This window comes from Mustela nivalis (assembly GCF_964662115.1).
Source record: "Mustela nivalis genome assembly, chromosome: 16".
Taxonomy (NCBI): Eukaryota; Metazoa; Chordata; class Mammalia; order Carnivora; family Mustelidae; genus Mustela; species Mustela nivalis.
The window spans coordinates 7,046,005-7,069,930 of NC_139035.1; the positions used below are offsets into that span (position 1 = coordinate 7,046,005).

The 23,926-nt window shown below is 42.8% G+C and overlaps 1 long non-coding RNA gene across 1 annotated transcript; it reads left to right on the plus strand.

Moving 5' to 3' along the window:
* Positions 1-472: 472 nt before the first annotated feature.
* LOC309849848 lies at positions 473-2,306 on the plus strand. The gene is made up of 3 exons (XR_014303945.1): positions 473-575; positions 1,048-1,129; positions 1,489-2,306. It is a non-coding gene; the product is annotated as an uncharacterized lncRNA (long non-coding RNA).
* The last annotated feature ends 21,620 nt before the right edge of the window (positions 2,307-23,926 follow it).

The following is a 23,926-nucleotide window of genomic DNA, read 5'->3' on the forward strand; positions in this document are numbered from 1 at the left end:
AGAAAGTGTGCTAAAAATGGAAGAAACTATTCTAAGCATTGAAGATAAGTACTTTCATTGCTAATCAACCACAGAAGGAACAGATGCATAAATAAATAACTATAATACATCAAGTGATAAAAGAGGAATCTAAAGGTATTACATTGTCACCAAGTACAGAGCAACCAACTGTTTGAGGGTCAGGGGTCTACAGAAGGCAATGGGGAGTGAGGGGAGAGAAGCCTGTAGTGTCTTGAGACACACCCTGGGAGATGCCCAGTGAGTACTTTACAAGGGAAGTCTGGGACTGAAGACATGTATTTGAGAGCTGAGGCCATGGCATCGGTAAGACTTCACAGGGGGGAAAAAAAATCAAATGCATAGAGAAAGGAGAAGTAGGGAAAGCAAAAAGGCAGAGACCACAAAGCATCTCCCCCATGAAAGGAGCAAGTGAGACAAGAGGAAGTTAAAGAGCCTGGGAGTGAGTGGAGGCAGGGGTAGATGTCAAGGGGAGGAGAACCAGAAGGCAAAACTGTTTGTGAGGAAGGAGAGGGTTTCAGGAAGGAACGACCGGTCAACACTGTACATTTTCAAAGGTCAGAGAATTTAAGAGCTGAAAGTTGTGCAGTACGTTCTGAGAACTAAGAGGAATTTGGAGACCTTCTACCGTGGAGAGGGGCAGGCAGAAGCAAGGGTGGGGGTGCAGCAGAGAGAGCAGAGTGAGGGCAACCCCTTCCAGCTGCTTTGCTGGAAAGGGAGAGAAAGCAAGGTGGCCGCAGAGTGAGGGGCAGACAAGGTGGACAAAGTGGATTCTTTTTGTCTTGTTTTTATTTCGGTGGGGGAGGGGGATCAAGGTAAGTAGAGCTGCCATTCACATCACTGACGGCACTGCTGGACAGAGATTATCCCCAAAACTCTGAGCACAGTGGGGAGACTACATGAGAACAAAGCATCTGGAAAGGAAGCCCCAGGTAGGACAGCCAGCAGAGAATCAGGTAGAGCTGGTTTCAATTGCTGATTGGCTCTTTTCCTAGCTGTGTGACAGGGCCCATTGTTCCACCTTTGCAGGATTTGGTTTTCTCCTGTATTTCTTCAACCAGAATCCTCCGCAGAAGCTGGAGTGGAAGGTGCCCAGCATGGTAACAACCAGGTACAGGCGTTCCCTCCCCTTCCTTTTGTCCTAAGCAAAAATCAAAAAGGATTTAATAAGAGCATATAATGTATTTACTAACCTTGAAATAAATATGTGCATGGCAACTGAAATTTACATAGGTACCTACCCAGAACCAGTAACTGTATTCAACCCAGTAATTCTAGATTTGAAAATGTGATAATGGAAAACATAAACGTTTCATATTTGGAAAACACAGGAAACAGGAGAAATATGTAATAGGCATTTTTAAGTTTGATGAGGAAATGAAATAATGTAACCATAACTACTTCTTTTTCTTCTTCTTCTTCTTCTTTTTTTTTTTTTTTGTAACCATAACTTCTGTATGGGCACATTAGCACACAGACAGAACCTGGAAAAGACAATTTGTTAATGTTTATCCTGGCCAGGGGAGCAGGCTGCTGACTGACAGCCACAAATTCTATCCAAAAGAGAAGAGGTTGATTCATTTGGCTCTACTCGCCTGGGATGAAAAAATTCTTGCTGATACATCCCAGCCTTTGCTTGGCAGAATGGTGTTCAAGGAGAGGTATTGCTGGGTGTCGTCCTGAGTGGATTGAGGGCTTGCTCATGTAATCTGGAAAGTGGGTTCCGAGCCTAAGGACTATGACACGCAGACTTTGGGGTCTGGAATTTGAACCCCCATCGGTTTCCCCTACCCCCAAAAGGAAGGACAGACATCTCAGGACAACTGAGAATGCTCTCTTGGTCAGCAAAATCAACTGTTGCAATGATTCCCTGCCGGATGATTCAGGCCAAGACAGGAAGGTCTCAGTCCAGTTACATGTTAATGGTGCGGGCAGTGCGCAGTTTCATCCCTCAAATCAATCCTTTCCGTAAACTGTGCAGTGTTGGTCAATGCTAGTCTTCCAGTATCCAATCAAGCATATCATTCCCGAATCCAGATTTCCAACCCTACCTACAGCTTGAGGAAAGGACTGGCTCTATAGACGATTTGAGGGGCGCCCCGCTGGGTCATCCAATAAAAAACATTGTTTCTGGGGGCGCCTGAGTGGCTCAGTGGGTTGAGGCCTTTGCCGTCCGCTCAGGTCATGATCTCAAGGTCCTGGATCGAGCCCCGCATAGGGCTCTCTGCTCGGCGGGGAGCCTGCTTGCCTCTCTGCCTGCTTGTGATCTCGGTCTCTCAAATAAATAAATAAAATCTTAAAATAAAAAATGTTTCTGGATGCCAAACTGTTCAGACGGACCTGTGCCCTAACCGCCTTTCACCGTCCTCCGTGAAGACATCTGTGAAGATGAGGAAGATGAGGCCGTCAGATAATCTGATACTTCAAAAGGCTGTAAAGGAACGATAAGGCACGAAAAGGTAGGCAGCAGAGGTAGGCAGGAGGCGTGCGCGCGCGTACACGTGAATGCTCGGTGTGCGTGCGCACGCGCACGTGCGTGATGGCAGTGCGTGCGTGCGCGCGCGCGCACGTGTGAGCGCCGCGGGTGCCTGTGCTACAGCGCGCGGAGGGAAGAGATGGCGAGAACCCGGGCGGAGCCTGGCCGCGCGGTGACCAGCCCTCAGGAGTGCGGGTCGGGAGAGCCGGTCTGGAACCTTCCAGTGGAAGCTCTCCCGACCGAACCAGCCAGGCCTCCCCCATTTTAATTTACCTGTTTCTTTTTTTTTTTTTTTTAAGATTTTATTTATTTATTTGACAGACAGAGATCACAAGCAGGCAGAGAGGCAGAGAGAGAGAGAGAGAGGAGGAAGCAGGCTCCCCGCTGAGCAGAGAGCCCGACGCGGGACTCGATCCCGGGACCCCGAGATCATGACCCGAGCTGAGCGGACGCGGACGCGGGGTCGTCGCCTGAGCCGGCCGCGCCGAGACGCCGGTGCTGACGTGGCGGACAGTGCGAGGTGCGGACGGGAGGGGCGTCGGTCTGCGCCACGGAGGTCCTGTGCGGTCACCGGAGACGCCTGCGAACACGGGAGATGCGCTCCACGGGCCGCACTGCCCGGAGGCGCCGCGGACGCACTCGGACTGGGCGCCGGCGGTCAGGGCGGTGCCGCAGGGGCTGGGGAAACCTGCCGGTTCTGACGACTGGACGCGCCGCCTCCGAGGACGGCCATCACGGGGCGGGGGCGGGGAGGCACGAAGAAACACTTATTTTTAAGCTGAATGAAAGCCGTTATCCAATTTTTTCTGAAGATTTTATTTATTTACTTGACAGAGATCGCAAGGAAGCGGAGAGGCAGGGAGAGAGAGAGGGGGGGAAGCAGGCTCCCCGCTGAGCAGAGAGCCCGATGCGGGACTCGATCCCAGGACCCTGGGGTCATGACCTGAGCCGAAGGCAAAGGCTTAACCCACTGAGCCACCCAGGCGCCCCCATTATCCAGTTTTTATAGGAAACGCACACCACGTTAAAGGCAGGTAGAGACCAATACAACAGTCACCAATATTTGGAAATAACAGAGGAAGGGACGTAAAAGGGACCAACAAAAAGGATTCTTATTTATGCAGCTAGTCCCTGTTTTATATTGTCAAAAGATAGATGATTACATGTGGCATCTAAGTCAAAATAAGTTTTAGTTTACAGCCCTAGACCATCTGCACTACTTACTATTTTTATTATGGCAATATGTTTGAAGAAGCATTTGATTTTAAAAGAAATGTCATATCTACTTTTAGAATTATTTTCCTACAGAAAAGGCTGTAGACTGCAAGAAAAGCTCAGAGGCATAGGTGGCTAAATAAGATTTTTCAATGAATAGAAATAAACTAAAAGTCCCTAACATTTCCTTAAAATGTCTTATGCTATCAGGACAAGTGGAACAAGTTAATGCATTGCTCAGGCATACACACAATTTATTTGTGGTATAATGACTCAGATATGGTGCTTGGCTAGTAAATTCAATTTCTGCATTTCTGTTCACTGCCTGGAAATATTATTTTCCTGTCATACTGACTTAATCATTCATGAATAAAAGGAGATTAACATGTTGGGGAGAAGACAAAAATAAAAGGTTTCTGCTACAAGGATTTTTTATGAGAACAATCTTGAGCAAAAATTATATGCTGAACCAATAGTTAAGGGATTTCATTAATTTTACTATTTATGTTCTTCTGAATATGATAGCCGAATGATAGAAATGCTGTATATAATATTTGCAAAACCAGATCAGAAGTCAGAACAATAGAAAAAATATATATGCCTCCAGTTCCCCTGTACAGGCGATAATCATGTGATTGCCCATCAAACATCACAGTAAATAGAATTCCTCTCCTTCTTTTCAAAATGCCAGGCCAGTTCAGCCCAGACCCAGAATATGTTTCTGACCTGCGGTTCCAGGACTGTCTCTGGAGGTGAGTCACCGTCTGGATCTACTCCCGTCTAAAGATCACACTCGCCACCCACACTTATCTTGAGTGGCACTGTATCCTCAAAGAAACTGTAAGTGCCTGCTCTTCCTAACTCACAGAACTAACTCAGACTTACTTCCATGGTAAAGAACTTAAGTTCTGGAATTAGCCCCCCACGTGTTAAAATCCAGGCTCCACACAAACATGCTTTGGGCCAAGTTCTTTGAGATCTCTATGTGAGAGTCCACCGGTCTCTAAAATGAATTTACAATAGTACAAACTTAGTAGTGTTTTTATTCATGTCAAATTACGTGGTGCCTGTGAAACTGCTTAGCAAAATTTATATTACACATATATAGTTACTCAATGTATAATTTGTATGTATAGAGATGATGGATATAGATATGTGTATGTGCATTTATATGTTTTTCACTTTTATTTCTCTTAGCATTCACCCCGCTTTGTTCTTATCTTGCCACTGTTATATACAAAATGGTTTCTGATGTTTCCCCATCCTTACTCTCCTTCCATGCTGCCCTTTGCCAAAATAAACACAAGCAATCTAACCAGAAGGAAAACAAACCAACAAAGCTCACATCCTGGAAACTGTCTTGTTTTTTATCCGTGTCCATCCTTCTGACATTTCCCCCATTCCTTGAAATAGCAAAAAGATAAATAAAAACAGCTCGGGTAATCCATAATGTGCTTGTCCTTCCCCACCTCGAGTTCTGAGACTCTAGATCCTGGGATAGGAGCAGCTTCCGCTGATGGGAGCTCTTCAGAAGAGCATCTAAACCTGGGACTGAGGGGGTGCGGGGAGAGACAAGCAAATAGTCACACGTGGGAAGTTTATTCCTGCCTGTGTTCTAATACCTTCCTGGGGCTTAATCACTGCCTGCATGTCAGAAGTGAAGAAATGGAAAGAACAAGCAGGATGGATTAGGACCGACTGAATGGAAGGGGAGAGTTGGAGCTCAACCGGCATACCTCCCAATTTTGTGTTCAGGCTACCAGGGCTCTGTGGAGCCGCTCCCTGCATGGTCATAGACCCCCTAGAAGAACAGGACCTACCACGAGCTGTTTTAAGCCAGGGCTGGGCCTTCCAGCTGTTTTGTTTTCCTGTGGGCCTAAGCTTCACAAGGAATCTAGGACTGAACAGTCTTTGAGCTAATGGTTGGTTCCAAAGTGAAAATAGCCCCACCTGTGCAGCTGGAAATAGGAACCTTCCTTCCCTCCAGCATCATTTACTACATCCTGAGGTCACTCATGCACATGGGAGAGGATCCACAGACAGAGAAGCTGGGTGTCCTTGAGGGCAATAACAAGTACTTGGTTTTTATCCCTGTTCTAGCACCCAGTTTCCGAAATTCTTGCAGTTGTCCAAGAGACCAACCCTGTGGAATTGCTTTTGTTATGCTAATTTGGAAGGTTCCTGGGTCACTTAAGGATGGGGTTACCAGAGGAACCTACCACGTGACTGAAAGGTTGCTGCTTTCAGTCCCTCCCACCCCAAATTTCAGCTGGAGACTGAGTTTAGTCACAGCGGCCAGTGATTTCATCAGTCAAGTCTGTGTAATGAAGCTTCCATAAAGACCCTGAAGTCTGGGTTTCTGAGTGCTTCCAGGCTGGAAAACACAAGATCTGGGGAGAACAATTTGGTCAGAGAGGACGTGGAAGCGCCACGCCTCTTCCCCACACCTTGCCTTGCGCATCTCTTGCACCTGGCTGTTTCTGAATTACATCCTATAGCCTAAGTCATGTCCTGGATTATATATTCAACAAACTGATATTCTAGTAAACAAAACGTTTCCGAGTTCTGTGAGGCACTTTAGCAAATAATGGAACCTGTTAAAAAAGAAAAGTACAGGCCCAAAATGGTGTCGTTTAAGTCAGTAAATTAAGACTTAATATATAACTTAACTGGGGTTTCAACTCTCCCCTCCCTCTACTCCCCTACCCCCACTCCAGGAAGATAACCTTTAACGAGCCAAACTGGAATTTCCTAGTCAGCACTAGTAGGTAATCTGATTGACCCCTTCTAGTCTAGTCTAGGAAGGGACATGCTTGCCTAAAGCTGCATTCCTTGCTAATAAATTCCTTTTTCTTGCCCCTCTCCGTCTTTGGAAAATTTCCATTTTGTACAGCTTCTTGGAGCTTTCCTTTGCTTGTTAGATGGGATCCTGTCCAATTCATGAATCACTGAATAAAGCCAATTTGATCTTCAAATCTACTTGGTTGAATTTCGTTTTTTAACAAAACCGAGGAGGGGCTCATGGGAGCCACTGGTTTATAGTTGGTCAGAAGCACAGACTCTGGACCTGCAGTTTGGCATCTGAAGTGGGGACGTCTGAAGTCTTGTGGGGCTGAGCCATCAGTCTGCGGGATTGGACACTCTCCAGGTAGCTAGTGTCAGAATAGAGTTGAATTATAGGACACCCACCTGGTGTTGGAGTGTCACTTAGTGTGGAATCAGAATCAGAACAGTTCAAATCAAGAGAAAGAGCTGCTGACCTAAAAAGTGTGCGGTAGAAAACTGGGAGGATCATAAAGCCAAAAACAAGATGGTGGCCTAATGACAGCATTTAACACAAGATGGGATACTTACCATCTTCCTGGTAGTTTTTATGATTAAACCATGGAAATTGGGACTGGCCAATTCTTCCTGGAAGAACTCCATTGGAGAATACTTTAAGGAACCAAGTGAAGGAGAAGCACCACCCCAACATGTGAGAAAGCTGTCACATGTTATCCATGTCCTTTTCTCACCTTACTGGAGCTGGCAGTGAACCAGTGCTGCCAGGAATGGGACTTGAAGGGCTAGAACTAGGTGAGAACTGCAGGAAAGCTTGGAAGAGCAAATAACCAGTTGCCCCTGGGGGGGTAGTGAGAACCCAACTCAGTGGCAACAAATACCAACTAGGGACTTGAAGGCTGAGTGAACCAGAATTCAAAGATGGGCAGAGAGAGCAGGAACAAGGAAGGACCAAGCAAAGATAGCACAGGATGATTGCCAGGAAGGAGCCAAGCTCCCTTTCCAAGCAAACAATCTGCCAAAGGCTTTCATGCGCAATGAAGCTTCAAGACCAGCTCAGCCACAGGACATGAGGCCAACAGATATGCAAGAATCAAAGATGGTTCTAATCAAACATCAAATTCAAAGGTTCCGTAAATATGCTATCTGAGGTTCACTTTAAAATAACAGGGAGACGATCCTGCATGTACAGACCAAACAAATCTGGCCCTCCAAACAGAACGGTATAAAAAGCTCTTTTTTCATTCAGGATACATCACTCTGAATGGAGATAACAATAGCTAAAAATTACACATATTCATAAAAAGTACCAGCTAATCTTGTTAGTGAGGAAGGAAACTTATCCTGTAATGCAAAATTTCCTCTTGATTTACATCTACATAAAAATAAGAGAACATTCAAGAAAGGAGTCAACTTCACGCAGTTTGAGAGCAAAATCGTACCATGTTGTTTCTTTCCCAATGTTAAAATGTTGAAATAAAGAACGATTCCATCCTTAGAGCCTGAGGTCCTATTTTTACGGTTTTTGTTCCCAGTATCATCTGTTATGTCACAGCAGCCCTGTGGAAGAGGAAGAGCAGAGTTACTGTGCATGTTGTACTGATGAAGAAAGTTAAGGCCCAGTGGGATGAAGGAACTTGTCCAAAACCCAACAGCTTCAGTAAGTAAGAGTCCCAGCATGGAGCCTCAGTCTGTTGGCTCCAAATTCAGGCCCACTTTGTTGTACCGTGTTACTTCACCCAGTTCCATGGCTTGGTTCTAGTTATCGGTTTGGTATCCCATCCTGGTGTTTTGCCTCCTTGTTCAGTTTTTTCAGCCTTGACCATTAGGATCATTCCAAATGATGGAGTTCAGTTGGCCCTTGATAACATGAGTATAGGTCCCACCTATGCACAGAATTTTTTTTTGCTAAACATAGTACCATTCTGTAAATATATTTTCTCTTATGATTTTAATAACATTTTCTTCCCTCTAACTTAATTTATTATAAGAATACAGCATATAATACATAGAACATACAAACTTAGTGTTGATTAACTGTTCATGTGATCTGTAAGGCTCCTGGTCAACAGTAGGCTGTTAGTAGTTCAGTTTTAGGAGAGTCAAAAGTTTTATATGAATTGTCAACTTCATGGAGGTTGGCACTCCAGTCCCCATATTGTTCAGTGGTCAACTGTATTCTGGTGTGCCAGAATATCATGCTATTTTTGGAAATCCACGTATTTTGTATTTTTCCAAGCATAGCACCCTTATTTCAGTATTTCAAAAACCTAAATTCTGAATTATGTACATTATGAGATATATCCAGAGAGTTCTATACTGCATTTACATTTTATATTAAATAGAGATGACTTGGGGGCACCCAGGTGGCTCAGTCAGTTAAGTGTCTGCCTTTGGCTCAGGTCATGATCCCAGGGTCCTGGGATGGAGCACCTCGTCCAGCTCCCTGCTCAGTGGGGAGCCTCCTTCTCCCTCTCCCTCTGCCCCTGCCCTTGCTTTCAAATAAATAAAATCTGTAAACAATAAACAGATTAAATAAATAAGTAAATAAATAAATAGAGGTGACTTGCTAGAAAGCTTTCTCATCCTATCACATCACTTCTAAAGCCTGTTCAAAGTACCCTTTGGTTGTATTAATTCCAATTTTCTAAATTACTAGTGAAGTGAGCATTTTTTGTTCTCAGAGGCTTTTATTTCCCAGAGTTAGTTCGGGCTCAGTTTCCAGAAGTCCCTGATGGAATCTGAATGGTGGTGAGGGGGAGCATCAGGACTTAGGAAGGGACTGTGTGGAAAATGGAGTGGCAGGGAAGGCGTAGGGCGAGGGGGGAAGAAAAGATGAGGAAGCTGTAGGTTAACGTTCTTCCCTGTCTTTCCTGAGAGCACGGAACCCGTTTTCTGAGAAACAGATGATTCTCTTATGGGATAATTTTTAACTTCTTCCTAGTTTACCTTTTCTAGAATATTTAGGCTAGAAGGACACAGGAATAAGCAGTCCTTGGCTCTCTCTCACATTCCTCAGTTTCTGATGACAACGTATGGAATATAATGGCACCATATAATTCTTTTTTTATATATAAAATACTGTCAGTAAGACCAGCATTAGTGCCACCATTTTGGGATTACGGGATTATGGGATTATGAAAATGCCATTGTCATTTCTGTCCAATGCTGCAGTTACTAAGCCAGGGAACTGGAACATACCAGGCCAACTTCTGTGGCTCCTCTCGTGGCCTTGCCTCATGCCACGCCACCCACCAATGCCATCATATCCAAACTCCAGCCCTAATCTCAGCTTCCAATGCTTGGCAGCTCTTGTTTGGCTCCACTGCTACAAAGCGAACACCGGTCCACTAGGAAGTCCTCCTGCTCTGGGCAGAGCCGGGATTCTAGTATAACTGTCCTCATTCCCATTCAGGCTACCACGGGTTAAAGGCTGGTGTATAAAATGCAATGAATTTTTGCCAGAACCACCCAAATTACCACTGATAAAGAATTGGTCCATTCACTTGTAGTACCTGCATACAGTGCATGATTATAAGTCATTAAAAGAGTGAGTTACCTTTATATGTACCAACATCCAAAGTCAAACCAGACTGTTAATGTGAAAAGCACAAGTCTGCAGATGAGCCCATTTGTGTCATGAAACATATAATCTCATTCATGTAACGGAAACTCCATAATCAGGGTCTGTCTTCTGTTTCTCAATCAAGTTGGTTATGTCTTTATAAAAAGAGGTCTGTAGAATTTACTGGACTGAGAATACTTAAATGCACATAAAATTTATTTAGCACACAAAGAGAGTATCCAATTCCTTTAAAGTGTAAAAAAAAAAATTAGGCAAACCATGAATCGAATCCAAAATAATTTTTTGGCAGGGAGGAAGCAGACTGCTAGCCAGCGCAGAGATACCCGCTTAAAGGAAGGCAACAAAGTCAGGAAGAGCCTGTAAAAGAGTGAGTAACTGCCCCATCCGAAAGCAGACTCTTCTCACAAGGGATGAGGCACTCAGTGTTCCCCTTCTGATAACAGCGAGAGGGCTGTCCTCTTTTGCTAACAGTCCATTACTGAGTCTAAATCCCGTGCTGCTCGCGCATCCTTTCTCTCCCCCTTCCTTTGATCAAGAGTCAGTGGGAATCCTTTCATCTCGGGCTGGGGAAAAAGAAGAAGCAGGTCAGGGTCATCACTGTCCATTAGTTGCACCTTTGTCACCAGAAAAGGAGACAGAGGTCCCCACTTTCCGTTAGCTACTGCTATTGCAGGCTGAAGGGCATGCCACATGACCTGACCATGTTACTCACAGTATTAAGGAGAATTTGGCCTTCAAGTTCAACGTAGATGTCATAATATAACAGATTTGACAGATACTAATGTCCATTACTGTTCGTGTTTATTATACATATTTTGCTCTTAGGTGGGCTTTCTAATTTTCTTAATCACTGCAAGAGCTTACTCATTTTTTTTTCTGGGTAAATTCACTCCCTCGCTCCCTCTCTCTCCACACCGCCTCCGCACCAATTATTTTAAGATAGACCTAACTTCTACTCTGTATCCCAGATGTTTATTCCATCAGTAGTGGTTTTATGTACAACAAAAAGTTACATAGTTTTACTTTTTTTTGTAGATTTTTACTTTGTTCTTTGGAAATGAAGACAATCAAATTGTCTCACATGTTGTATCTATATACCTGGAAAACCCAAGAGGGTTAACTTAAAAGCCATTATAAACAAGAAGAAAATTCGGTAAGTTGTCTTAGGTGCAAAATTAATGCAAAAAAAATCAATAGTTTTCCAGTGCACAAACAATAACTAATAGATACCAGAAATATACAACAACAATTAAAATATTAACTTCTTAGGGATACATTTAACAATAAACATGCAAGATCTATATTAAAAATTTTAACCCTATTTTAAAATGTCAGTGAAAAAATTTCAGCCATGAGGTAGTTCAGTTCTTTGGGATATATACCCAAAAGTGGGATTGCTAGGTCATATGGAAGTTCTACCTTTAATTTGTTGAGGAAACTCCATACTGTTTTTCACAGTGGCTGTACTATTCTATGGAAAAGTATGTAAAGTTCCAGTTTTTTCACACCCTTGCCAACATTTGTCTTTTTTTTTGGCAGTAGCCATCCAAACAATGATGGTCTCATGATGGTTTATATCTGCATTTTCCTGAAGATCAGTGATGTTGAGCCCCTTTTCATATACCTGCTGGCCATTTGTATGTCTTGATGGAGAAATGTCTATTTGAGCCCTTTGGCCATATTTTAATCAGGCTATTTGTTTTTTCCTATTGAATTATAAGAGATTCTTATATATTTGTTAACCTCTTATCAGATAGATGGTTCACAAATATTTTCTCTCATCCCATAGAACACATCTCACTCTGTTGATTGTTTCCTTTGCTGTGAAGAAGCTTTTAAGTTTGTAGTCTCCATTGATTGTTTTGGTTTTGTTGCCTGTGCCTTTGGTGTCAACCAGAAAATAATTGTCAAGAAGTCTTCCCTTTGTGTTTTCTTTAAGGAATTCTATGGTATCAGATCTTACATTTAAGTCTTTAATCCATTTTGAATTCATTTGGTGTATGGACCGCTTTGATTTTTTGCTTATAGAAATCGAGTCTTACCAACACTATTTGTTGAGAGACTATCTTCTCACCATTGTGTGGTCTGACTTTCTTGTAGAAGATCAGTTGACTGTATATATGAGCATTTACCTCTGCGTTCCCTATTCAGTTCCATTGATCTACATGTCTGTCTTCACATCAGCACCATACTGTTTGAATTACTATAGCTTTCTACTATATTTTTCAAATCAGAAAGTGTGAGGCTTCCAGCTTTGTTCTTTTGTCTCAAAATTATTTTGGCTATTCAGTGTCTTACAGTTCCATATGAATTTTAGGGTGGTTCTTAATCCACATCTGTGAAAAGTACCATTGGGATTTTGATAGATTGCAATGAATCTGTAGCTTTCTTCGGGTAGTTTGGACCTTTTAAGTATTAATTTTTCCAACACATGAAGTCTTTCCATTTATTTGTCTGCGTTAATTTCTTTCATCAGTGTTTTATATTTCTTTTCTTTTCTTTTTTTTTTTTTTTTAGTATAGTTGACACGCAAAGTTACATTAGTTTCAAGTGCACAAAGCAGTGATTCAACAAGCTTATACACTATGCTGCCTTCACCACAGGGTAGCTACCACCTGTCTCAATCCACCACTTTTACAATATCATTGACTGTAAAAGGCATGTGTACTCTTCCTTTTATTCCCATGACTTACTCCTTCTGTAACGGGAAGCTTCTCTCTCCCACTTCCCTGCATGCATTTTGCCCAAACTCTCACCATCAGATTGTTCTCCGTGTTTATAGGTTTGATTCTGCCTTTTCTTTGTTTATTCATTTGGTTTTATCATCAGTGTTTTCTACTTCTTAGTGTATCTCACCTCCTTGTTTATTCCTAAGTCTTTTGTTCTTTTTTTATGCTATTGTAAATGAGGCTGTGTTCTTAATTTCCCTCTGGAATAGTTTATTGTTAGTGTGTATAAATGCAACCAACTTCCTTCCGTCTTCTCTTCCTCTTTTCCTCCATTTGTGGATTTGTCTACTTCTGTGTCATAAACATGATTTAAGAATTTTAATGGGGCTCAGAGAGGAAGCAATTTTGAATGACTGCTTTAAGGTCAGCATGGATCTTTTGTACAGATTGCCTCATTTGAATTAAGACAACTGATTTATTTAGTTTGAGAATAGTTTTCCACTCGGTTATTTGTGTAGGAGCCTAGAGAATATGGAGGGCGGGAGAGCCCCACCTCCTGGCCTTTCAGAACAAAGAGGGGGAGAAAAGTAGAAAAAGTCATTACTGCTGTTTCTTGTTACCTACCTCTTATTTACTAACAATTAATGTAGTCTTTGAATAGAAGCTGGACCATTTTTATTTTTATTTTAAAATTAAAATTTTCTTCTGAGTTAATTTCTTTTAAAATTTAACTGCTTTATTTATATTTTGGGGGTTTTTGTTTTTTGTTTTTTGTTTTTGTTTTTATTTTTGTTTTTTCCCCACTTAAAAAACCTCAGAATTCTTTTTATCTCTTTGGTAGCCTTTTCATTTTACTTAGACTCTTTTATATAATTTCCAGTCATTTAATTTAAATGGAAATTACTTATTTTTACATAAGGCTTATTTTAACTACTCTTCCCCCCCCCCCCCCTTCCAGAGAGAAAAGGATGAGTTTTAGGGAGGGACATCAGTTTCTTTCAAGGAAGTGTTGGCCCCTAGTGGATCAAAAGTGACAACACACGTTTTGAAACAACTGGTTGACGTCTTGGGAAGAAAGCAGTAGAACAGGTTGTTAGTGCAGACGAGAAACAATTTGCCAAATATCACAAATATATTGGATGAAATCACATAATACCATTAATAGATCTGACTATCCACTAAATTTAAGACGAGTGTATAAAATAGCACGAACAAAATTAAAATAAATTGGAGAAAATACTGCTAACAAACATGATGTACAAGTAGAGCAAAACATGCAAGAGACTCATATGTCTTTATATATCTATAAAGAGCCCAAGTAAACCTGAAAACACTTAAAAACCGCATAAAGTCTGTGATTAGTCAAGAGAAAACCCAGACCAAGATACTCAAATTCATTAGCAATCAGAGAAATGCACAGCAAAATAATAACTACTCTTTTTTTTTTAAAAGATTTTATTTCTTTATTTGACAGACAGAGATCCCGAGCGGGCAGAGAGGCAGGCAGAGAGAGAGGAGGAAGCAGGCTCCCTGCTGAGCAGGGAGCCTGATGTGGGGCTGGATCCCAGGACTCTGGGATGATGACCTGAGCCAAAGGCAGAGGCTTTAACCCACTGAGGCACGCAGGCGCCCCAATAATAACTACTTTTACCTGTTAAAGTGACCAGTAAGTATGGGAAGAACATAGGGGTTTAGGAGTTTTTGTGCACCCCTGGTGGGAATTCAGACTGGAATAGCCATCTGAGGAGCAGTGGGCAGTTAATCACATCCGGTAGCACCAAGCAATTCCCCTCCTGCCGAGTATACCCATACCCACCCGTCATGCAGTACTCTGCAGCAATCAGAAGTAATGTACTAGATACACACAGAGCAACACAGGTGATCCTTAAAATTGTGCTAAGTAAATGTAATATTAATACCACTTGATTTATATCAATCTGAAATCCATGCCTACAATAGTACATATTTCACAATGTATATGAATGAATACACCAGGAAGCTTGCCTTGTCGGGTGTGGGGAGAGGCAGTGAGATGGGATGAAAGGGAGCAAAGTGCATGAAAAAAGGAGTATCATTACCTCAACTCTCTCCATTTGAGGTCCAACATCAATAAGAGAAAGACAAGAAAAAGAAAAGAAAACTTGAACAATCTAGTAGAAAAAATAAGCAGAGAGCATCTTGAGTGAGCATATAAAATAAATGCAAAAAAAAGGAAAAGGCATTCAAGACTTGATGCTCAACTTCTTAGCAGACAAATAAATAAAATGGAAAGGAAGAGTGTAATATCATCTTTCACCTCGCATGCGGTTGAAATGTCTCTTAATGAAAATACCCTACATCGCTGGGGAAACATTAGAAGAGGCCCTTTAAAGAACTGGTGGTTTAAATTGCTAATCATTTGCAGAAGGGCAGTCCATAAACATGAAGGACAATAAGATCAAGATAATCAAGTTCTGCAATTCCTCTCCAAGGAATTTATTCCAAGGAGGTCATGGGATAAGAGGATAAAGATGTAACTATGTTCACCATCTACAAGGAAAGATAAAAACAAGCTAAAATATCCAACGATAGGTAAACAATTCAATCATAATGACTCATCCATAATGAAGAAATATATAATATGATATTTTCAAAAATACTTCACAGGAAAATGCTCACAAGATAACATATGAGAAGAACTTGAGACTATGTATACACATACATATATATACACAGTGCCAAAAAGACATAGACTGTTAACAGTAGTTACCTCTGAATAGTGGGATTTCAGTCTTCCTGGGGACTTTTGTTTCCTTCTCCATACATTTCTGTGTTTACCTGGGGTCACTACAAAATATGCAGTACAAAAATATGTATTTCTATTATAATGAGAAAATATACATTTATTTAAGAAGCACAAGGACATCTTGACTTGTCATGAACAGGTAATCTGAGGAAGAAGGACAGGACATCTGGTCTAAGCAGAAATTCTACCCAAGGATCACAAGATAATTGCCAGGAGCATTTCCGTAGTTGTTATTCTTTAGGAGCCAGATCGAAATACAAAATATACAGTATGGCGGTGGGGGGAAGTGATGAGCAGGACTTCTGGTGCATTAGGACCCCTGCCGTTAACCACCAGCTCATTTAGAGGGGACGGGATGTGCTGAGTAAAACAGAAGGAGCAGATGGTCTGCGGTCCACTCACAGTCATGATCAAAAGGTCACCCAACCCGAGAAGATTTGATGGATAAAGTCAGTGCCCTTTTCAAACAAAAGGTGCTTTGAATCATTACAGTTTCCACTGAAAAGGGATTTCTCGGGTGGTGTGATAATTTCTAGAAAGCTACTAGCAGCATTTCACCAGTATCACTTACAGAGAGACCTGAAAATTAGAAGTTTCAGAGAAAGTATTTATATCACTTGAAGAACTAGTGAAGACAAGCGGGTAAAGATACAATGGCATGGACATCAGGGTATGACATCTGGGTTATGCCAACCCAGGAATGCTTTTGCCAAAAATATTTGTAGACTCTACACTGCTTTATAGGAATTTCGAAGCAGAAAACGTTAGTTCACATCGAATGGAGACAGACTCCCCGTGGAACGGGCTGAGTTCACTATGACTGACACACTTCTTGAGCCAAGCCTCCATAGCAGAGGATCTAGTCCCCAGTGGGCAGAAATACCTCAGCCTGGAGACCAGCTGTAGGTGGTGTGCATAGAGAAGGAACCCAACCCCTAAAGAATCACTGAAAGTCAATGAATTAAATTCTCCTTCTGGAAGGGTCATTGGGATCATCAGCTGTGGTGGTGGGCATGGTCCTGCTGAGCCTTCTCAGTAGCTTCTTCTCATGAAGGTACGAGGGCGGTGAGCACCTACCTCAGTGGGAAAGAGTGATCCCTGAAGGTAGGGCAGGAAAAAGCAAGGAGGCTGGGAGGGCATCAGTGTGGGGACAAGTCGGATACCCTTCTTTGTGTCTTTGTGGAAATTTAATCATCGAGAATGAGCAGAACAGAAATGAAAAATATATATCACCTAGACAGACACCCAAAGATTTATGAAGGCATACATATTTTATAAAGTCACCACATTTTTTACTCCTGAAAACTAATCAAGCAGAGCAGTGGGGAGCTATAGCGTGTTCTGCTGAGGTGCTTTTGAAAGCTAAATAAAGCAAATGTTTGGAAAACAATGTTCTAGGGGAGACGATTCATTATACAGTAGGTAAAAAGAACTGAAGAAAGTTGTTCAAAACTCAGAGGAAAGGACAGTGCAAACTTCAGAGCTTTGAGTCCTCTGTTTGCAGAATGAATGGAAGTGAGCAGGAAGGAAAGCTTGGATGTAATGAACAAGTGATCCTGGAAATGTACACGGAGATGAAGACTCAGAACTGATAAAGCAAGACCAGGGCTTAATGACATTTAGCTTTTTCAAATAAGACCCACTTCATTCTTCCCATCACTCATTCCATAAATGCTTAATAAATACTCTCCAGGTACCAGGCTCTGCAAGGTTTAATAATATCATTGCCTCCCAGTGCTCTGACAGATTAACCTGGCACAAGTGTAGTGAGACTTTTTTGACAAGTGTGAGTAGGACCTTTCCCAACCCACCTGCTATACTGGACCCCGCTCCCTCTCCCTGCCTGGGCAGATTTAATGATTTTCATAATACTATGTTCCTACTTCCTATTGATTCTGTTCCTATTGTGGCTCCCTTTTATTTTACAGAAAGATGTTCAGCGTTTTGGTCTATCTCCCCACTGGTCTCTAACCACCATGGGCACAAGGACAATACGTGTCCTTGCATTCATACTCCTTAGCTAAGAGCGTGTCTTACATGTCGTAAACACTCTGCAACTCTCTGGCAATATTGAGCTCTGCCAGCAGGCAGGTCTTAATGCCTTGAGCCTCAGTTTCTTAACTAGTGCCATGGAGAGTTAGGCAAGAGTGCTGCAGTAGTGCTTGACACAGGCCTCCTGAGCACTCTAGCCTTTCTTCTCCTGGTAATCAATTAATTTCTCTTTTGGAAGTCACCTTTTACCGCTCTTAGATCATGTGATTTCAGTGACGCTGAGACGGCCTGCCTCTTCTCCCAACCCTGATTTCTAGGCTTGGGCATAACCAAAGCCGGGTAGATTAGAGCCAGGAAACCCTTGTCCTAGGCCTTTTGCTGAAGCAGTTGAGAAAGGGCTCCCTCGTCCCATGGAAGTTGCTAAGTGATTAGATATTAACTTCTGTGCTGCCAAGATTGCCCACACACAGCCTGCCTACAAACACTTCATGCCAAGTGTTGGTGATATCATTTGTTCTCTTAGATCCACCCCTGCTTAAATCCTACCCCTGAACTTCCCAGGTATAAGAGTGTGTACCACTTTGCCAGGGCTCCTGCAACAAAGAACCACATACCATGTGGCTTAAACAATAGAAATTTATTATCTCACAGTTCCAGAAGATAGAAGTCCAAGATCGAGGTGTTGGCAGGTTGGTTCCTTCTGAGGGCTGTAAGGGAGGAATGTGTCCAGGACTCTTCGCCTGGCTTGTAGACGGCCGGCTTCTCCGGTGTCTCTGACATTGTCTTCCTTCTATACACATCTCTGTGTCCACATTCCCCTTTCCATAGGACCTCAGTCACAGTGGTGATATCCCGCCCTAATGACCTCATTTTAATTTAATTATCCCTATAATAATCCCATCTCCAAATATGGTCACATTCTGAGGTACTGGGAGTTAGAGCTTCAACATCATCTTTTTTGAGGGGGATAGAATTCAACCCATAACAGAGGGAATAAAGTCCCTTTTTACAAGAGCTAGTTTAAGTTGGGTCTCTGTCATTTGCACCTAAAAGACTTCTGCACAATGAATTTCAATTTCCATTCCTTACCTAACTAAGTAGTCTTTTAGGTCTCGGCAGGTTTCCAGAAATGGGTGATAATATGCACAGGCACAATTTTTTTATTTCACCAATTCAGTTCCTTCTGAGGAGTTCTTGAGGGAAAGCTGAGGTTCAGATGAGTCATGCAGGAGGGGACCTGGGCTCTCATTTTGATTCTTCCATTATGAATGAAGTTGGCCAAATCAACTACCAAGAGAACAGCAATTTTGTTTTAAAGGGAAGTAGCATAATGCTGTAAAAAGCCATTAAGTTAAGGAGGAAAATGTCTTCTTAGATAAAATATTCTGACTTTACCATTTGTTCTATGCTATTATGTGAGCCCTTGAACAGAGCTAAAAACCTTTCTTTTTGTGAAAATGACAAACCTGAACTCTCACTCAGTGACAGTGAAGACCAAATAAAAAATATGTGTGAAAGCTCTCGGCCCAGTAGAGATCACTACACACTATTAAATGTAGTGGGCTTCTTTTTTTTCACTTAACCAATATTGAGACATTGTATTTGCTTTACATACAACATCTCACTTAATCTTCGCAATCCTGTTAGATCTGTTACCCACCCTAGCTTGAGATAAACTGAAAAATAAGGAGAGGAGGACATTTTTCCTAAGTCAGCTGATTCATAGCTCACGGGGGGGGGGGGGGGGGGGGCGCAGACCAGATAGGAATCCAGGTAATACAGGTCCTGAGCCTAAGCTCTTAACCAAGCGAGGTGTTACATAAGGAACAGCAGACTGTAGCTACGGAGATAAAATATGCTTGTAGATGTACAAAAGAACAATGGGAAAATTGGCCACAGATGTTTGGTAAAAATATTTATTAGATTTTAAATGGTGAGATTAAAGCCTGTGTTTATCCTCTGCTTCTGAAAATAGAATTGCTGGCTGAGTAAGTGCCCCGGAGGCTGAAAGACCAGTAAGTGGACACGAATTCATTATTCTTTCATTCTGAGAGCAGCTGCTTCATGCACAGTCTGGCTCTCTCAACACAAGGACCACTCGTCCCCTCGTAATCAGTGTGACTCCTTTGTTCAAGCCCAGCCTCTCCCATCTCGCATTTCCCCTCACTAAGCAGGCTGGTACTGGTTGTTCTCACTCTGTTGATGTATTGACATCCGCTTCGTGTTTCAGGTTGAATTTCACTGAGTTTCTCAATGGCAGTGTCCCTTTGAGCGGTCTGGTGAAAGAGTGTCCTCCGTCAGCGTACCACCTTAGAACGATTATCCTGCCATCTTACTGTGAGCCACAACTTCCCACTCAAGTCAAAAAAAAGCCACATCTATTTTTACCTGTGGTAGGACTGATCCCAAGCTCACAAGGAAAGGGGATTGCATCTTCTCAGCTTTGGTTTTTCTAATTAAAACAAAACAAAAACAAAAACGAGAAGCTTTGAGATGAGTGAGTAACCTGGGTGAGGAACCAGTGAAGGTCTTCTGGGAGGGCTGGGTGAGGGGAACATGTTATGTTTATTTTGGGATAATTGGCTTAGCATTTGTTCATCTTTCTGTGTATATTATACATTAATTAAAAAATACACAATAATGAATGGAAGAATTTGAGAAAGCAAAAACAAACAACTCTCCCCTTCCCCCTACCCCTCCCCAGACAGTTCTGTCAAGACATTTTACCATAAGGGAAGCAGAGAGAGATAGGACAAAAGCTGAAGGGGTATTTTAAAGGTGGGAGAAAATGACTGTTTGGGAAACTCCATTTACTCATATTTGCCACAAAGGAGAAACACCTGTCCTGTTATTTACTTAATAGGTTTTCTTTAAATTGACTCTTTTTTTAACTTATTTTTTTTAAAAAGCAAATTTCCTAAGTATCACTTGCCATAACAGAAGTAACTAAAAATGCAATGAAAACAAGTCAGTCAATTAAAATAATTTAAAACAATTAAATGGAAGTAAAAATAAGTCAGATTGGGCTATAAAAACGGACACCTAAAAATAAGTCCCTCAGTCAGAAAACTTGAACCCTTGATGACCATTCTTTTCTGTTGCAGGACAGCAAGCTTCTTGTCTCACGGAGTCGAAGAAAGACTCTCACAGACCTAAAAGAGTGAAGTGAAGTGAAAGTTTAGTAAGTGAAGGTAAGAACAGAAAGGAAAGAAAAAGCTCTGTAGGGTGAGAAGGGTCCCAAATGGGCCGCCACTGAGGGCTTTTAGTGACAGTCTTACTGAGAACTGACTGGGAAGCTTGTGGCCTTGAGACTCTTCCGCCATCTTGGTTTGTTCCCTTAGCTCTTGTTTAGCTCTGTCTCGGCCTCTCCAGGAATAGTTTCCGAGCCCAGTCAGGGGAGTCAGGGTCCTCCTATCCCTCCTGTCTCTCCCTTCACCTCTTCCCTACTCACGGACAGAACCTGTAGGCAGGAAGCGTTATCAAGGAATGAGGAGTGACTCACTGAATACTTTTTAATTCGTGGGGGTTAGGGATGGGTAAGTCTTCAAGGAAGCGAGGCTTTCCGGAGGGGCCAGCTGCTACCAAGATAAGGTTCCTTTTAAACATGAAGGCCCTCAGGCAGCCAAAAATTCCTTGAGGAAAGTCACACTCTGAGTGTTTCAGGGATCTGTCTCTGGGCTGTAAGCTGGAAGGAGATTTTAATTTAAGTGACTTTTTTTTTTTTTTTGGCCTTTGTTCTCCTCATCAGTTCCATGTCTATACAACAATCACACTGTGCTTATCCTCTTCACCCTTACACGGTAAGCATCCTGCTTCTCACACATTCGTGTTGAGCTCAACAGAGAAGCGAAATGAAAATGCAGTCCCCACAATTCTATGACAAAGAACGCTGACCTTCCCAGCACCTCAGGTCATTCCTGGTTCCAGGTCTCCATGGCATGGAAGGAAATTTGGTGCTGAGCAAAAGCCTCCCATCCTGCAAGAAAAAGAACCTGTTTCCACCTCTTTTCTTGGAAAATGCTCATTTTTGTCTAAGTGTACGGGGTTGGGGGAGGGGGGCACATGCTCTTCAGCTGTTGCTCTAACACCCTGCCTGAAATCAGACAAAGGTGGAGGGGCATCCCAGAGGGGCCCTGAATGATCACCCCTGTTCTACATTTTAGAAAACTTGACTCCATAAACACAGAGGTAGTATTTTCCAAATTAAAACTGGGATTGCATGACCTTTCAACAAATTAAAAATCAGAGCTGCCCAGAAAAATCTAGAATGCATAGTGCTGTACCTAAGACATTCATTTGTTAGTCCACAAATTCTGACATTTTTTTATCAGCACCAGAGCTAAACATCAGGGATATGAAAATTAGGAGACTTGATCCTTGCCCCCAAGGTAAGGTTTCCAGATAAAAATACAGAATACCAAGTCAAATTTGAATTTCAGATAAACATGGATTTTTTTAGTATGTCCCAAGTATTGCCTAGACATACTAAAAATGTATCTTTGGCTTGTTTGAAATTCAAATTTAACTGGATCTGTATTTGGTAAATCTAGAGACAAAATCGATTAAAATATAGAACATGAGATATGTCAGGGTGAAGGGGTCATTGTAGGGTGTTTGGGTGCATTTAGGGAAAACTTCAAAAAATAGTCTTCAGCTAAGAACTTCGGGGCTGTACCACTCATTGCAGAATATAACAACACGCCACCATGATTTGTTCTCTGACTTTTTAAAGGGTACATGTTTTACCTGTATACTCAGAGCCTAAGTTGCTTGAGGACAGGGACCATTTCTTTGTGTTCCACATACCACCTCATATGACAGGGACACCTAACACATGTCACTGCCTGAATTGACTCAAATGGTTCTATTCTCCCAAAAAGTCGAAAGATTCTGTTCAGTAAAAGTTCCAGGCTTCAAATGCTGCAGCCGAGAATCCAGTCTGACACTTGAGAGTCAAATTAGCAGTAAAGGTATGGACTGTTCGTACCCCGGCAACCTCCTGTGTTTGCTTCGTGACAGAGTCCATGGAGCTGGGCATCTTTCCAAGGTCTGGGTTCCTTCCTAAGAACCCAAGTGTGGCAGATTCTTGGTTGGACCACAGCTGGGCAGTCCAATGAGTATAAGTTTTCTACACACGTGCCCCGCCCACACTTAAGCTCCTCTTTCCCCTCCTGCAGTTGGGAACTGTCCCACACGGAACCCTGTGGTCAGTTCCAAGCTGGCCCAGGGTGCGGTCTACCCATTGCCATTGGAAGCACAAGGGAAGATAGCTCTGCTAGCCTCAGCTCTAACGACCAGACCTGGGGAGAAGGCAGCCCTATACCCACTGAGCACAGAACCCAAGAGTGGCACCCTTCCAACAATTTCTAAGGTAAAATGGATTTTGATAGATGTTAAACCAATCATGAAAAGACTTTAAAAGAAGCATAAGAGAAAGGTACAGATCATGAAATGGGAAGCATTTTTTTTTTTTTTTTTAAACAAGCTTCTTTCCCTTCAGCTCTTTGAGTAGGAGTCATCATTCCTGCTCATCCCTGGGCCCAGAACACACTCCCTCGTCTGGTCTGAGGTTCTTCCCCAATTTTTTTTAATCACAATATCCTTAAGGGAAGAGGACAGATACAAGGTCTAGAGCATCTTGAGGACAGGAAGCCTCACCCCCTGTGACCACCAGAGTCTGAAACGTCTTTCAAGTCTGCGCACCATAGGGCTCAGTCTCATTATTTGGCTACAAAGCCTGCCCCCTCCGACCCCATTTAGGTCAAAGATGAATGAAGGTGGACGCTAGGTAAAGCGGTAAGGACAGTTTTAATCAGTGATACAGTATTGCAACAGGGAGCACCAGTCCTGCTCTTAACTGGTTTGTACTGAGGTGGGGCAGGGGGACGGTTGTTTTAAAGGGGGGATGGCGGAGGGGCAGGGGCGGAATGAAGTCTCAGCAGATTCAAGGAGGTGAAAATGACAAAAAGAAGGGAGTGTCACCTGTGAGCGTCACCCAGTGAGTGTAGAAGACGGGCTCCTACCATCCTACAGACCCTGGGAGACAAGACCCTGCCATCGGGTGTTGGCTGGGACAAAGTAACTCCTGTCGCAGCCTTGAGGTTCATCAGGCAGGCACGTTAAAGGTGGCCAAGGGCATCCTGGGGATGGGGCCTTGAGCTGTTGGGAACTACTTAAGTGTTTTGTTCAAGCCTTTTTGGGCCAAAGATGAGGCCCCGCAGAGAGGAGGGCTCACAGGTGGGGCCCAGGAGCCACTCTCACTTCCTAGCTGAATTCCTTACTAACCGCCCCTCTCCCCTCCCAAAGTCTCCGCGAAGGGTCCATGGAATATTGTAACTCAAGCCGTATCTTGTTTCCCTGCAGCCCGCCGCGCAGGGGTCTCTGGAGAGCCTTGGGGTCAAGTG